Raw genomic sequence first — 17,084 nt, 5'->3', positions numbered from 1 at the left:
AGGACCGTTCGATTTTTTGCCATTTTCAGCTTCTCAAATCACTTGTGCCTCACGTTGGCTCCTCCATCGATACAGTCTACAAAGCGGACATTCGTGCTCCTGATTTTTTACAGCACGACAACAGCTTTCTTTCGTGGCCAGGTACCGTACTGAAGAGCACCTCGCAGCTTATGTAGAATCCCTACGCACACCTGCGCGCATCCGAAAACAGTGTAAGAATGCCCGAGTATCGCTCGGCTACCCACCCACACGAAACCAAATTTCCGAAGTCATTATGTATGCTGCATACAGAAGCCTTTGAAATGCGTGGCTCTTTTCTGCCCGCAGTATTTTTTAACAGGAAAAAAGGCGTCATTGTGTTGAAGTGCAGAGCATCTACCGCTCAAACAGGTTTGAAAGCGTTTTGTTCAAAATTGTTTTGTCTCATACACGAACAAAACGCTTTCGTTTGAAAACGCAATTAACACCGCTTTGCCAATTCAAAATTTTCCCGTTCTTTATTCGCAATAGGACTCCAATAGTACACTTTTATATGTTTAATAATTAACACTCATTCTGTGTGCTACGTATAGTTGTGGACCGCTGCGTTTTTTTCGCAATTTCAGCAATTCGAATCACTTGTGCTTCGCATTAGTTGCGCTTCATACACAGTTTTTGAGTCTTTTTGCCGCTGTCGCGTAGTATGAAGGCCAGAGTTTTACAATTAAGTGTGCTACAATCCGTAGTTATAATTTCATTGTAAGGAAAGCGTGTTGTCGTGTGTGGTGTACCACCATTGTGTCTGTTACAGACATCTGGTAAAAGAGAAGAATCAACTGTTAAATTGACATAGTCTTCTAAAAGAAAACCTAACTTTTATCTTTTTATAAACTTCATGTTACATTACGCACCAAACTCAACAGCAGCATCAAAGAGGAGTTACCTATGGTTAAAACACAATCACAGTTGTCACCTTTGCCTTTATTCAGGTTGCAGGATATTTACTCTCTCCCGTGACCGTTGTTCCCGTGGTACTGACGGATCTCACGGCAGGTAAGTCGGTACTCCGAGCTTCCTAAGGAACCGTTTGCATTAAAACAACAGGCACGCATTCGAAACGAGAGAGTTTGGATCTAAGTCGTCCAGAAGCCAAGTTTGTTGTGATTCCGGTTACGAGCTTCTGGTATGTGTTGTGCTGTTGAATTAAACTGTACCACCGTCAAATTAGCTGCCCCCGCTGTCTCTCAACGTTGGCGACCTGTCAAACTTTACCTCAGCTTTCATTCTCTTCTTCCCCTGCTTCTTTTCGTCAGCATCCCAACAGGAACTACAACGCGTCGAAACTAACATCAGTCACGTAAGAAAAGAGAAAACATAGACAATAACTTCCACTTGTGTTTCTTTGTCTCCCGTGGTAGGGTCTGTAATGATGCATCCATAATTATTTGTTTTTATTGTAATGATGGATACCTTCCTGTCGCCGCTGCCGTCAGTTAAACCAATGTAAGGTCATGGTGTGCGTCACATACTTTCTTCCGGGTATATTCACAATTGTTTTCCTTTATGTCTTGCGTTTCTGTTGAGGTGATAGAGAATCTGCTCGAAACTACATAGATGAACATGGTGAGTCCACCTAAAAACCACACCTAGGCTGGCAAGTGTACGAAACCGACGGTGCTGATTAGCGTTCATATGCCCAGGTTATAAGATGCGTCTTCACGCTGTACTAATCTGCACACTTCTACTGTAATGCTTATTTTAATATTGGTTGTAGGATTAAAATGATCTTACGAGTAGATAATAAGATGAAGAATTGCACAAATTTATATGTAGAAATTTAAATTTGTGGTGAAAATAATATGAGACAGTGATATCTTCAACTCCAGCACTGAAACTAACTAGCTTGTCATTTAGAGGCAATACTGAACACATTGGAAATACTACTTACTCTTAACCAAACGTTCCTGAAATTAGTTTTTGTTTATCCTGATGTAGCTCCTAGTAAACAAACAGATGATGTAATATAATTGCGATAAAAACGCATGACACATAGTTAGGTGACGTAGTAGTTAACACACTGATCTTGCAACCAGAAGAGCTACAGACCAAATTCCCTTACAGGCCTACAGATTTAGGACTTTTGTGCTTTCTCTAAATTGATTACGGCAAATGCCCAGATGAATCCTTTTGCAAAAGAACAATGCGGGTTACCTCCCTCCATGCTTGTTTGTTTCATTGCTGACGGCTCTTAAACCATCAATGATAAACGACCTTTTTTTTAAACAACCTTCTATGCTGCGTACAAGTTGTTTGTTATTCGATCCTTATTTCGGGCTAGCCCAATATCAGGAATCTTACACTGGCACTGATCACAAGTTGGCATTATGTATACTGCAAGCAACTGTCAGCGTCGCTTTGGTAGGAAGAAACTTAAAAACTTTAATCTATGCTTTCACATTGCACTCAAGCAAAATTTTGCTCTGCATCTTAAACCAGTGTTTGAAACTGTATATTCAGCCTCACATACCGACAGGATACTGGATATTGCAGTTTCCAATTCATCGATGGATTTTGGACGCTTTTTACAGACAGTTGCTTTCGCTGCACCCCAAAAGAAAAAGTCAGGTGGTGTTAGGTCAGGCGATCGTGGAGGCCAAAGTCCCTGTGAAATTATGCGATCACCAAAAACATTAGCAAGCAGTGACACTGAAAGGCGAGCTGATGCGCGGTTGCACCATCTTGTTGAAAATAACCGTTCGGTATTTCACGTAACACAAGTTCGACTATGAATGGGTACAGAAATATCACTGCAATGTCGTTATGCGTTTATTGTTTCGTTGAAAAACCCAGACAGACGAACAATCATACGGCACGCGCGGCTAACAGTCATACGACACTGCGGAGAGACTTTTTGAACACCCCGTATATGTGCGTGTCATAAAACCCTTCCCTCAACAATATTTCTGTCTTTCATACTTCGTCTGTGTTACCACAGATGACGTGTCACTCATTTGTACTGAGATTGCAGTACACGCGAGGTGCCTATTTGCTTCAACCGCCCTGGGTGGAATGTATTCTAAGTTCTAAAAAATCTTCACCAACCTGAAATCTTCTACAGTTGTTGTCCCCTGCGCAGGAAACAACATGTAGGTCGCGAATCCGTTGTCTTGAGGCTGTAAGAAACTCTCAGCGAAGAACTCTTATTTTAGAAATAATTAAATTTCCAATCAGTCTTTATATACGGGATGCCTCTCTCTTTTATTGGCAGAACGCGAGAAACTACACAATTAAACTCCACTTTAGAGTCACAGATACTTTCTATTCTTCAACAAAATAATGAAGTGCGTATTTCCGTAATTAGTATCACACTCTATTGGCACTGACCGCAGCAGATAACACATGTCTGTCCTCCGACACTGACGAACCAACTCTGATCTAAGGCCGGTATTACACTATCAAATTTCTTTGTCAAAGATTTGATCAAAGATGTGATCCAATATTCCGTCCAATATATTGGACAAAGATCTTTGACGTAGCGCTAGAAGGGGTATTACACTGTCATCAAAGTTTTCGTCAAAGTTCAAGATGGCTGACAGAAACATATTGTTATTAACCGCAGCAGCTGCTGCTTGTGCCACAATTGCTGTGTGTGCACATGAGATACAGAAGCGGGGAAAAAAAAGGAAACGTACCTGGGTGAAGCCGTGGGTTTCACGACGAGACGAAAAAAGCATTCAGCAAAACTTGTTACGTGAATTAATAGTGGAAGACGTCAAGTCATACATCAATTTCTTGCGAATGGATGAGCATACTTTTCAGTATGTTCTCAGTGAAGTGATTCCTCATATCTCAAAACACAATACTCACCTAAGAACTGCTATATCTGCAGAAGACAGGCTCACTGTAACGCTACGATTCCTTGCTACAGGAGAAAGTTACTCTAGCTTACAGTACAGCACTCGAATTCCACAATGCACATTAAGTAAAATAATACCTGAAACGTGTGAGGCAATTTACAAAGCACTAAAGGACTATTGTCTGAAGGTAAATAACTGTTCTATACACTTTATGTTCATGAAGATAAATTGTTATTATTTTATTTATTTAATTTTATTTACATGGCAAATGAGATGTGTGATACCACAAAATTAATTGAAATGTATGAAGCGGATGAGACACTTTACAATGTGAGGCACCCTGATTATAAAAATAGATTAAGAAGATTGGAGAGATACAAAATTTATAGACACATATATATTTATGGAAGGGAATCTTCATCCTGTATTCCAGCCTGCTGCAAGGCAACCTGGATATATCCAGAGGTGGACGGTTGTGCACGGACTGTCGCATGCAGCAAATCCCACCTGTCCATTAATGTCCGCTGCAGACTGTGCATAGTGGCAGTGGTGTATTCCCTGCCGCCCACTCTTTCCATTTCACGCAGATCTGCTGCGATGTGGGCGCCAAGGGTACTATAGCAGTCATCATGGACAGGCATGGTTCTGGCAGCATCAGCCATAGCCTGAAGTGTCCTGCTGGCCTCCTGCATGACGTTAGTTGCCACGTCTGGCGTGACTTTCCTCCTTTTGGTGGGAGGCCGCTCTTGACGCAGGGGCTGTGGCTGTGCCTCGCTACATGCGACAGGCTCTTGCATGTCTTGCTATAAAATAAAAGATAAAAGCCATTAGTTACGTACTTCCTTGCACATACATAAATCTTATTTATTTACAGGTACCCTCAAGCAGAGGAGAGTGGGAGCAAATTGCAGAGGATTTCGAGAAGAAGTGGAACTGTTATAACACTATAGGAGCAATGGACGGAAAGCACATTCGTATTAAATGTCCACAAGCTAGTGGATCGCACTTTTTTAATTATAAATCCTTCAATAGTATCATTTTATTTGCCATGGTAGATGCTTCCTACAAATTTTTGTATGTAGATGTAGGAACTAATGGGCGTGTTGGTGATGCTGGAGTGTTTTCAAAAAGCAAACTACGAGAGTGTCTCATTGACCGATCTATGCTCAACATTCCTGAAGGCAGGAAGCTTGGGAACACAAACATTACAACTCCAATGGTAGTACTGGCAGATGACGCTTTTCCTCTGAGTTATAACATTATGAAGCCATACCCCTTAAAAGGAATCACAAAAGAAGAAAAGGTTTTCAATTACAGACTGTCACGAGGGAGAAGATTAGTGGAGAGCAGCTTTGGCATTCTTGCAAGTCGTTTCAGGATTTTTCTTACTACCATTAATCTGCCTCCTGAAAAAGTTACCACAATAACACTGGCTGCCTGCACATTGCACAACTTGTTAACTGAGAGAAGAAAACACTTGTACACACGGCAGGAAACTGTGTCTGCCGTAGTAGGAGACTGTACCTATTTTGAGACACAAACCACTGAGGACCTACAGCAAATGGAACCAATAGCCTGCCAAGCTGCTTCTGGACGTACAGTACACGGGAGAGCAGTTAGGGAATACTTTAAGACATTTTACAATGGCGCTGGGAAGGTGCCCTGGCAAGATAATCACATTTAGTAACGTAAAATGTAAACAAATGTACATACCGCTAACATATCCTCAAACGTCGGTGTCGGTGTCGCACGTTCACTTCCAGCTTCACTATCCGTGCTCTCCAAATTGCACATACTTTCGTCGGCCTCTGTAGACTGGTCTAGAAATTTCAGCATTTGAAACCAGTACACTTGTGGTGTGTACACCGCCTGCGCACTGGCTCCACTTTTGCTTTTATTCATCTGCAATATTAATAATGAAAATAATTTAACTACTTGTAGGTTACGTAAACATTATTGTATGCTTCAAGTCGCTGCAGTGAACAAATTAATGCTAATCATTTGTATGACATGTAAACTTAACTTGCATAAATAAATATAAATGAATATGTCAATACGTACTTTTGCTTTTTCGTACGAGTAGCTAGTACGGAGGCCATTTATCTTCCTCTTTATGTCTTCGGCCGTACATCCTGGCCGTATGTCTCGGCTGATTATCTCTGCAATATTTTTATAACTTTCCAATCTTCTTAACCTATTTTTATATTCAGGGTGCCTCACATTGTAAAGCGCCTCATCCGCTTCGTACAATTCAATTAATTTTGTGGTAGACGCCACACACCAATTGTATTTAGCAGCCATGTTTACAAACACAAAAGATGACAGAACGCTCCAGCGATGCTGGCGCTCGGCGTGGTAACATATCGCATTGCAGTGAACAGAAGACAAGCGATTTCTTTGATCAAATATACGGCCTCGGCCTAGATTTGATCAAATATTGGACGACATTTGTCAAAGATCCCTATTACACTATCAAAAATCTTTGACAAAGATATTGGACAAAGATCTTGGACAAAGACATTTGATAGTGTAATACCGGCCTTACAGCTGAACCACATCGCCCGCCATTTAAGTTAGGCGCCATCCGAAGATCACCGAAGTGCTTCGGCTGCCTTTTCGTTTAGCAGTTGTTTATTATTCTGCTGGTTATTCATACTTGCGAAATAATGGAATGATAGCACGTTATTGAGAGATGCTTTAAATATGCAATGCAAGTAAATACTCTGTGTAGTTTGTCTAAAATTAATAACAGAAAATTAGCATTTTGGCGCGCTACTTTCGAACTCAGCAGCCAATCGCGAAGGACCACAATGTAGGCGGCCTTTCTCACGATACTCATACCGAGCAAACCATCTGTCATCGGAACCTCACACCACATTACGTCATCTTGCCACTGCTGCTTTCTAAACTGCTTTAAAATGAGCTTCTTGCAGATGAATATGATGGCTGCAAGGCCAGAAATATTACAGTATGAAAACACCGCAAACTAGCATGCAGGGTTTAATAATCATTCTACATTATTTTCTAATAATTGCTAGTAATGAATTTTCCCTCGGTTTAATATTTGTGACATCGATAAGACTTAACAATCAACCAAACGGGCGTCCATTACATGTTTACATGTAGAAGAAAATGCATTATAACTATAGGAACGAAGAGAAGAAACTAATACTAAGAACAGACAACCTTTCGTATCTTAAAACAGAGATTCTACTGTACTCGAAAAACGCGTAGTAGCCTATTGTGTTTTCGTGCAAACATTTAATAACTGCCAGAGAACAAATGTTTGGACAGTTGTAGACGGGTTCAGATATCAAATAAAAACTGTAAACACTGACGACGCTTGTTAGTAACACACTTTTGTAAAACCGACGGATATACACTCTAAGCCTGAAGATTAGACCCACGAGATTACGATTACGTATCATTATCTCTCGCCATTGTTCATACACATACTGACAAAAGACGTGCACATATACCAAAAAACAAGTATAGATCAACTACAGCGAAACACTTGTGCTGGCAGATATGTAGAACAAACAGGCAGAACGTTTCATGTCAGATGCAAAGAGCACACTAGGGCGTGGAAGGATGGGACAAACCACTCCACATTTGCAGAACAACTAAGAGAACACAATCACAAGCCAACCTCTAGAGAAGAACACATGAAAATATTTAGAATAAGCACTAAAAAACACCTTGTAATCCTGCAAGAAAATTGCCGCATATAAAAAACCAAAGGCGAAAAGAAAACGCTGTCGAACGATCAAGTGTACGTAACAAACAAATCACTGTTCGCATTAATACATAAAACAGTAGAATAACACACCAACACATAATACTATTATCATAATAATTCCACCCAAACCCTTTCCCGTCACTGTCATATGAACCACTCCACAAAACTCTTAAACTGAAACTCACATAAGCTGAGCACCAAAACTTTCAACCACCCTCTGACAGCTATTACCTTCGCATTCAGCTCTCGTCCTAACTTACCACACAACCATTCCAATTAGGCTGTTGAACCTGCCCTTTGAAGACTCCCAGCCATTCATGCCATATGATTTTACTTTACTTTCTTACCAATGGTCAACACACTTGCGTAACATATCACAAACAACTGTATACCAGTGTACTACAATGAATCCCATTAACGCTAGAGTTTCACAGAAACTATGGGAAACACTGTCGATCTCGAGGACATTAGGTGCACAGTACCAGCTGCGGTTCGCAAGAATCGGTGATATAATCGGCGTTCTTGAAGGAACCGCTCAGAAAACGGCTCGATTTCATTCAAGGAACCACTAGAAGAGTGAATTATGCAGGGTGTATGGTTATCTGTCCTTGCCCCCTAGTTGGAAGGTTTTGACACTAACATTGTTTTATTCCCGGTAACCCTTAGAATTCCGTGGCCGTTTTAGAAGTATTAGTGATGAAGTAGAGTGCAACCAGTCACAGTATTTTCGGAATAATAGTTTATTTTTCAGCACCTATTTTAGATGACCAGGAAAATCGTCAGATGACACCAAGGATAATATCTTGCAAACATTTCTACATGTGTATCGTACAATACAAAAGAATATAAGTGGTTTTATGGTTTACAAAACTATCGTACTGATCCCAAGGTCTAGACATTCCGCTTACTTGAGGAAAATGTGTTCTCAATGTGTTACATCACAGAGACCAACTTCCGTGATTTTTGCCATGCTAAATCGTAAGCCAGACAGAGAGCAACATGTCGAACACTTATTCACGTCTGTTCTATATTGGGTGATCAAAAAGTTTCTATTCAAAGGCCGTACGGTCCACTATCGGTATGCCGTCCAGGCAACATCGCTGTCAGCATTGCGACAATTATCTTAGCAACGCACTTGGTTGAAGATACCGTTTGGAAAAACACCGTGTCCTACTGCGTGAACAAGCCCGTAAATGTCTTCTGCATATCCTCAGCCAACAGGAATCGTCGACCCTTCAACGCATTTTTTGAGGGACCCAAAGCGTGATAATTGCACGTGGAGAGATCAGAGCTATAGGGCGTGCGTTATCATGAAGCAGTTTTTCCGGGAATATCGTATTAATTGTAAGCCGTAATTTCTCCAGTGTTGCGCAGTATCCCATACACATTCTTCATTCTAGGATGGAAGTTACCAATGTTTGTCCTTCGGGAGCCAATTAAAGAATACCAGTTGGTTGGTCTTATTTGGACACGTTTGGTAACAATGTCGCCACATTTCACGTTTCCGCATTTACCGCACGCAATTCAAAGACATGAATGCCGCACTAGTCCCTTGCATACATTCCGGGCTTATAAACCCTCGTTGGAGTCGCGCTACATTGCATATACGCTGCAGCAACATCCCCAAACGGAAGCTTTTTGATCGTCCCTTATATCTGTATCCAGTTATAGGGCCCATACTGCGCAAGCCACTGTACAGTGAGTGGCGGAGGATATATAGTACAAACGTTATCAATTTTCTGTCCGATTCCATTCGCGTTTTCAGCCTCTATATGAACGAAGTCTCTCTTGTCCTATTCTCTTGATTCCGACGCGAGGTTCATGATGGTGGCAGCATATGGAACCTTCAGTCTTCTTCGATTACTGGTTTTTTAAATTTTCTCAACAGGGTTTCTGGAGGACTGCATTGTCATTCTTCGAAGGTAAGTTCCGCGAACATTTCTGGTACACTTTCGTATAGTTTCCACCCAGCAGTTACGGTCGTGCAACGTATTTAAGAATTCGTTCGATGTCTGTTGTCATCCCAAATTGAAAAGGACTCCCAAAATTGGAAGAATACTCCAGAATTGGTCGCAGTAGGGTCGCACCTGCAATTTCCTTTCCGCATGCATCGCATAGGCCATTCCCAGAACACGTGCAACACGTCGAAGTCCTCCAGTCGCCTCCCCTAATATTGATTTCACTTGACTGTTTACCTTTATATCACTTTTTAGCATTATCCCTGAATACTGATGTGAAGTGCTCACGATGTGCCGTACAAATCCTGTAATTGGATACTGTATAGTTCTTTCTCTTTGTTATTGGCATTATCTTAAATTTTCCGCACTTAAAGAGACCTGACATTCATTAGAATAAGTGGGAACTTTATCGAAGTCTTTCTTCTTCTTCTTCTGATCGTCCAACGACGATAGTTTCGTGTGAAGAACACCATCGCCAGAGAACAGTCTTTTACTGGTACTGATCCTGCGCAGTAATGTTTACAATTCACATCACGTCGGTTAAGTGATATTTTCTGGATACAGCAAAGCACAATACAGTGAAATATAACAGAAATTACTTTCAGCTCCTGTGATATTTTTGCCATAATGACATCGGTGTACGATAATTAGCAGGTATGGTAGCGTGACAGATCCAGTTACCTTTTCGGGTAGTTCCCTTCTACGACAATATATTTGATCCAAAGTTTTTGCCATTAGAAGAATTTATCCTTAATCTGTGATTCTGGTAGATCAGCAAAATACCCATTTATGGCTTCATTCACTCCTTTCTCACATTCAGTCTTCCAAACACAAATTTCTTTAGCTTGGGATTAGGCGAGTGCCAGAGGCAACTGAACCTTATAAATTCAGCATATGTTCCACCTCTATTACATCATCCAGCTAGTTCAGAAGAATTGTGTAGTATTCGACAGTCATTGTTTTACAATTTTTAAGGTAGACAGTGACATGATATCCTTTTCCAACGCAGAATGTCCTCTCCACAATCGTTCTGATAGGTGACACTGGCTGCGCCCTTTTTGGAAAAGCGGACTGGCTTCTCCTCTCTGGCTCGGTTGCTGTTTCGTATCTGATCTGAAGCTGTAGACGTACATCTCATTGTGTACGCATACTATTTTGTGACGAAAAATAGAGCTCAACTCTTTCTAAAAGGGCGAAGAAATGATGGTGAGAAATTCGTTTTCTTATTTACTTTTAGTCAGCATTAAAAATGCGTCAATAATAAATAAAGCTTTATCATAGTTAATTCTTCATGCGAAATAAACAGTACTGAAAAAATACGGCCTTAACCAATACTGAACTAGATTTCTGACTTGATTCAGACACACTTGCAGACAGATCTCAAGGCTTCGCTGTTAACATAATAAAATCGACAGTTGTAGAACTACACTGGTGGAAAAAAATGCAACTCTACAAAATAATTAACATGACGTTCTTGGAAGCTGTGGCACTGAATGTCCGTCAAGAAATATGGTTTCAGCACGATGGTGTACCACCTCACTTCTCACGTGTGTTTCGGAGACATCTCAGCAGATGATGTGGCGGAATATTGACAGGTCGATGTGGACTACTTCTTGTGGGGTCGTATGCAAACTTTAATTTACAAAACTCCTGTAGAAGCAGAAGAAGAGCTGCTAGCACGAGTTCTGGCCGCTGCTCTAGAAACTGAAGTAACACCAGGTGGGATGGAGAGTGTGTACCAGAACACGGTTCGTGGTTACTATGTCTGTAACATCGCTGGTGTCGCCACATCAAGCGGCTTTTGTAATGCATCAGTACTCTTCTGTACGTACAGTATGCTGGGTTCCTTTTTGTTTTGGAATAATGTAAACACATAATTTTAAGTGTAAATGCAAACAAATGCGCTTAAGTGATAAATGGATATTTCTTCACGTTTCCCTTCGAATTGTTACCTAAAACCTGTACTGCGTCACGTCTGATACAATCCCTCAGGCAGACGTGGATGAGCTAAATATCTGAACTGATACCGTCGTATGATACAATCCCTCAGGCAGACGTGGATGAGCTAAATATCTGAACTGATACCGTCGTATAATGGAAACGGCACCTTTACGTAGATGGGTTCCTATGCAAAATAGTATGTACTCACTCCCTTCTCCAAGTCTTAGAAGTCCGTAAAGGAAATTTCCAAAGTGTAACTGTAGAAACGCAGGCAGTTAGGTTCAAATGGTTCAAATGGCTCTGAGCACTATGGGACTTAACTGCTGAGGTCATCAGTCCCCTAGAACTTATAACTAGTTAAACCTAACTAACCTAAGGACATCACACACATCCATGCCCGAGGCAGGATTCGAACCTGCGACCGTAGCGGTAGCGCGGTTCCAGACTGTAGCGCCTAGAACCGCTCGGCCACTCCGGCCGGCTGCAGGCAGTTAGCCTGGACCTCCGTCAACATAACCTCATTCAAACATTAGTCGATTTGTGTCTGCATCATGAAGTTGCTCTTGATTGCAAGTGTCAGTTTACGAGCCTAATTCTCGTAATTTGCGGGAGGTGTTGCTGTTTTGTCTCAGTATGAAGAAAACAGCGGCTGAATCTTATCGAATGCTCTCAGGTACGTATGGTAAGGACGCTATTAGTGAAAGAACGTGTCGTGAGTGGTTTCAACGCTTCAAGAACGGTGATTTTAACGTCGTAGGCCGGCGTAGTGGTGGAAGAAAGAATGTTTCCGAAGATGCAGAATTCGAGACATTGCTGAGTGAAGACTCGCGTCAAACTCAAGAAGAGTTTGCACGATTAGTAGGAGTGACACAGCAATCCATTTCAAAACGTCTCAAGGCTATGGGCATGATTCAGAAAGAAGGAGCTTGGGTCCCGTGTGAGCTGAAACCAAGAGACGAACGGCGTTTGTGTGTTCGTGAACAGTTGCTTCAGAGGCAAAAACGGAAGGGATTTCTGCATCACATTGTGACCGGGGACGATAAATAGGTTCATTACGATAACCCTAAACGCAAAAAGTCATGGGGATATCCCGGCCAAGCTTCCAAGTCGGTGGCCAAGCCGAATATTCACGGCTCCAAGATCATGCTCTACATTTGGTGGGACCAGTTCGGTCTCGTGTACTATGAGGTGTTAAAACCAAGTGAAATAATCACAGGTGCTCGTTATCGAAAACAATTAATGCGTTTGAGCAGAGAATTAAAAGAGAAACGACCGCAATACAGCGACAGGCACGATAAAGTGATTTTGTAGCACGACAGCGCTCGATCCCACGTTGTAAAAAAGGTTAAAACGTATCTGGAAACGTTAAAATGGGAAGTCCTACCCCACCTGCCGTATTATCTAGACATTGCTCCCTCTTTCACCTGTTTAGATCAATGGCGCATGGCCTGGCTGACCAACACTTCCGATCTCATGAAGAAGTCACAAATTGGATCGATTCGTGTATCGCTTCAAAAGATGAACAATTTTTTTGACGCGGTATTCGTACACTGCCCGAAAGATGGGAGAAAGTAGTGACCAGCGATGGAAAATACTTTGGATGATACATATTAACCAATTTGTTTCATTAAAGCCTCAAATGTTGAGGAAAAAACGGCGGAAGCAAAGTTGTACATCTTGTATATATACATAGTTCAACAGTATTATCTTCACACACCCCGCAGTCGTAGTTTAGAGTTGGCTTACCTTGTTCTGCACCAGAATAACAAAGAGTAATTTTAATTAGTATCAACAACACATCTATAACTTCATCTCTATTCCTAACAGACATGTTATTATAATATATAAACTGAAGGACTCGTCGTTGTGTGGAAACATACATTTCTGAGGTTCAGTGTACTGGAAATAACAGCGAACCGACTGTAAAATACACTTTTTTTTTAAAAGTTTGGCTATGGTTCCGACAGTTTTGAAACTGTCTTCTACAAATGGTACTGTACATAACTCTCATATTATCTATATCCAATGTGGAAGTAGTTGTTTCTATTTTGTAGATGCGCTCGTCAAACACTTAATCACCATTCAAAGTAAAAGATTTAAAAGTAGTAGCTCTCTACCGTAGACCTTTACCTTAAATATGGCTCTGATCACTATGGGACTTAACATCTGAGGTCATCAGTCCCCTAGAACTTAGAACTACTTAAACCTAACTAATCTAAGGACATCACTCACATCCATGCCCGAGACAGGATTCGAACCTGCAACCGTAGCGGTCGCTCGGTTCCAGCTTGTAGCGCCTAGAACCGCTCGGCCACAACGGCCGGCTTTCGCCTTAAAACTTTTTTAAAATGTCACATATCTGACATTGGATTCAACAGCAGGTAGTGTGGTAGTGGATCCAGGCAAAAAGTTTTAAGGGAAGGCTCTACAGTTGAGAGCTACTATTTGTAAATCATATATTTTAAATGGTGATTAAGTGGATGACACTCAGTGTATCAGATATCCACATTCGATAGAGATAATATGTTAGTCTATGTACAATACCTTCTGTAGAAGACAGTTTCAAACTGTCGAAACCGTTTTCAAGGTTTAACAGAGCTGTATTTTGCAACAGGTTGGCAGTTACTTTCAGTCCATTGAAGCTCTTGCATGCACAGTTTCTGAAGCGCAGCAACATTCAAAAACTTATAAATTTCTGAAGTAATGGTATTATTTCCCTGCTTAGGACTTAATTGCACGTAATTATGGCCTACTTTTGCGGGCTGAAAAAGAAGTGGTAGCTGTGGGGGCAACATATCGACTGTGTGAGAGTTGACAATATTTAGGGATAATGCTTTCTAGAGTGTCTCCATTTGTCTGTATTAGTGCGGTTGTTCTAACATAACGTTCCTGGGCTCGTCCACTTGCTCCTCGTCTTGGTTGTTTTGGATTCCAGAGCCGGGTTCTGCTATACACTAGAAGGGAGTGCTTTGTCCAGCCTGGGGAAGGTGCCGCTGGACTTCCCGTTAATTTAAGTGGGGTATTGTCAGGGTCCACTCTTCTGGCTTAAAAGCGCCTATACAAAGAATAACTGGTCCGTCGACACATTCGTGGGGTAGGTGCCAGTGTTTGAGCGATGGGCCGTCCCCGGGTGCTTATAGACGCTTTTAAGCGCTCCGTTGATCCTTCCGCCTGGTGGTCTAGTGGTGTATAACCGCCCGCTTACCGTCGCCTTTGAGCTAAAGTGTAAACATGGCCAGCCCCTCAGGTCTCTGTGTGCTCCGGGGGCGTTAAGGCGCGAGGCATTTAGGGGCCAGGTAAAGGGTATCATGTTAGCTGCACACAGTGAAATCTGCACCCAGTGAAATTTGCACCCACGAAAGGTCCGGGAAGGGTCCACTAGTAGCCCTCCTCCATCCCAACTCCATGATTTGCCTGACAGGAAGCAAAGCCAAGACCCCACCACCCCACACTTAAGGTGATGTGCTGATAGAGAGGACTGGATATGCTCGGCAAGAAATTTTTAATTTTTTATTTTCTGTTGGACCCTATAACAATCTTTTATAGTTACGAACAGGTCTTCAGAAATTACAATGGAAAACTTTAAAAACCGATTTACAAAGACGGATTTTAAAAATCGCCTCTTTTCTGCTCGAAAAAGGGTACTTTAAAATAAAACATTTTGTACCCGTGGATCAGCGTATGTTACATGTATTGCAAATAAGATGCGTTGTCAATCTAACGGAAAAGGCCGTTTTACATGCATACAGGATGCAACAGAATTACACTGACAAATTGTCGGGATTTTTCCAGAGCTATTTTCCGAGTATTTTGGTATAAGCGAGAAGTGGTCTGCTGTGATTCGCTACCAAGCAATTACAGTTCGTTGATTTCTTACCTCTCGTATCGGTATTCACTGAAAATATCTGCGCTGCAGTGACAATGTCGACAGTGTGCGCTGTGTGTATTGTTTGGAAACAAACTTGTTGCAGTCAGTCAGGTTACTTGCTGTTGACAGCAGTAAAGCCTACTTTATTCCTGGCTCTCAAGCTTGCATTCATTACTGCTCAGTCCACTCTCGCGTTGGTTTCTCCGGCTGTGTTGCATCTCGCCTAAGGGTTCACTGAATGCAGTGGAAATACGGCACAGCGACAATATGCTCAGTTCTTCTCGCAGCGACGGCAGCAAAATAACAGCAGTTTTGAAACTGTGCATAGGCGCCTCCAAATAACCGGATCCTTTCGGGTCACTATGTTTTGGATATTAAATATTGCAGGCTTTTCGCTGTTGTGAAAGCAATTCTAGTAACAACGTCTATTAAGGTATGATTACATTATTACTTTGTAACGAGCCACGGCAGAACATGCATCATAAGTAAAAAAACCCTCATAAATCTGGTTGGTGGAGTCCTGGTTCATCCAACATAGATGATGAGGTATACGAGTATCTTTCTTGTTCTTCTCTCCCGCCTAGCGCTATGTGTGCCCTTCCTCTGAATGTGACTTAAAAACATGAGAACAGTTTTCTTTATAGCAATAATTCTGAATATATGTCCATACTGTGTGAACCACTGTGAAGCGCATGGCAGAGGGTACTCCTCATTGTCACACTTATTAGGATCTCTTAACGTTCCATTCACGTATGGTGAGCGGAAGGAATGATTGTTTACCGATAAACGCCTCATTGGACGCTATAAGCAGTCTAAACTTCTCCTTGCGATCCCTGCGGGACCGATACGTACGGCGATGTAGTACATTCCTTAGATTCATCATTTAAAGATTGTTTTTGAAACTTACTCAACAGGAAATCTCGCCTTTCCTTTTTGGTTGAATATCCCCCGATAGTCGTAATTGGTATGGATCCCACACACTTGAGAAAAATTCTAGGAGGCGTCACACGAGCGTTTTGTATGGTGTCTCCTTTGTGTACTGAATGCATATCCCTAATATCGTACCAATAAACCCTGTCCCCTACCTTACCTACGACTGAGTCTACGCGATCACTCCATTTAATAGCACTGCAAATTATTACGCCCGGTTACTTCTGTGAGCTGACTGATTCCAAGTGTGACTCGTTGATATTGTAGTCATGTCCGGACATTTAAAACAAGTTGTTAGTATCTCCACCATTTTAAAACCTTCTCGACATATAACTGAATATTTGTGCGTTTTTTTCCATGTGTTACTTCATCATTATAGATAACTTCATTTTACAACCTTACTAAAATATTGTTTGCAAATTCATTACCATATAAAATTAACAACATAAGTCCCAGTACACTTCCCCGGGTTACACTTGAAGTTACTTCTACATTTGTTGACGATTCTTCATTCAAGACAACTTGCTGCGTCCCCACTACCAAAAAATCGTCAGCCCAATCACAAAGTTTTCTCGATCCCTCATATGATCGTACTTTTGATAGGAAGCGTAAATGTGGAACTGAGTCAAATGCTTTTCGGAAATCGAGAAATACTGCATCTACCTGATTCAGGATGTCATGTGAAAAACTGCGTGTTGGGTTTCGTATGTCAGTGTTGTCGGAATCCAAGCTGTTGGCATGGAGGAATACCTCATCAAGTTTGAACTTACAATATGTTATGCGATTGTGCAACACATGGATCTCAAGAATAT

The sequence above is a fragment of the Schistocerca piceifrons genome, chromosome 2 (genome assembly GCF_021461385.2).
Source record: "Schistocerca piceifrons isolate TAMUIC-IGC-003096 chromosome 2, iqSchPice1.1, whole genome shotgun sequence".
Classification (NCBI taxonomy): Eukaryota; Metazoa; Arthropoda; class Insecta; order Orthoptera; family Acrididae; genus Schistocerca; species Schistocerca piceifrons.
Note: the sequence above shows the minus strand (reverse complement) of the source record.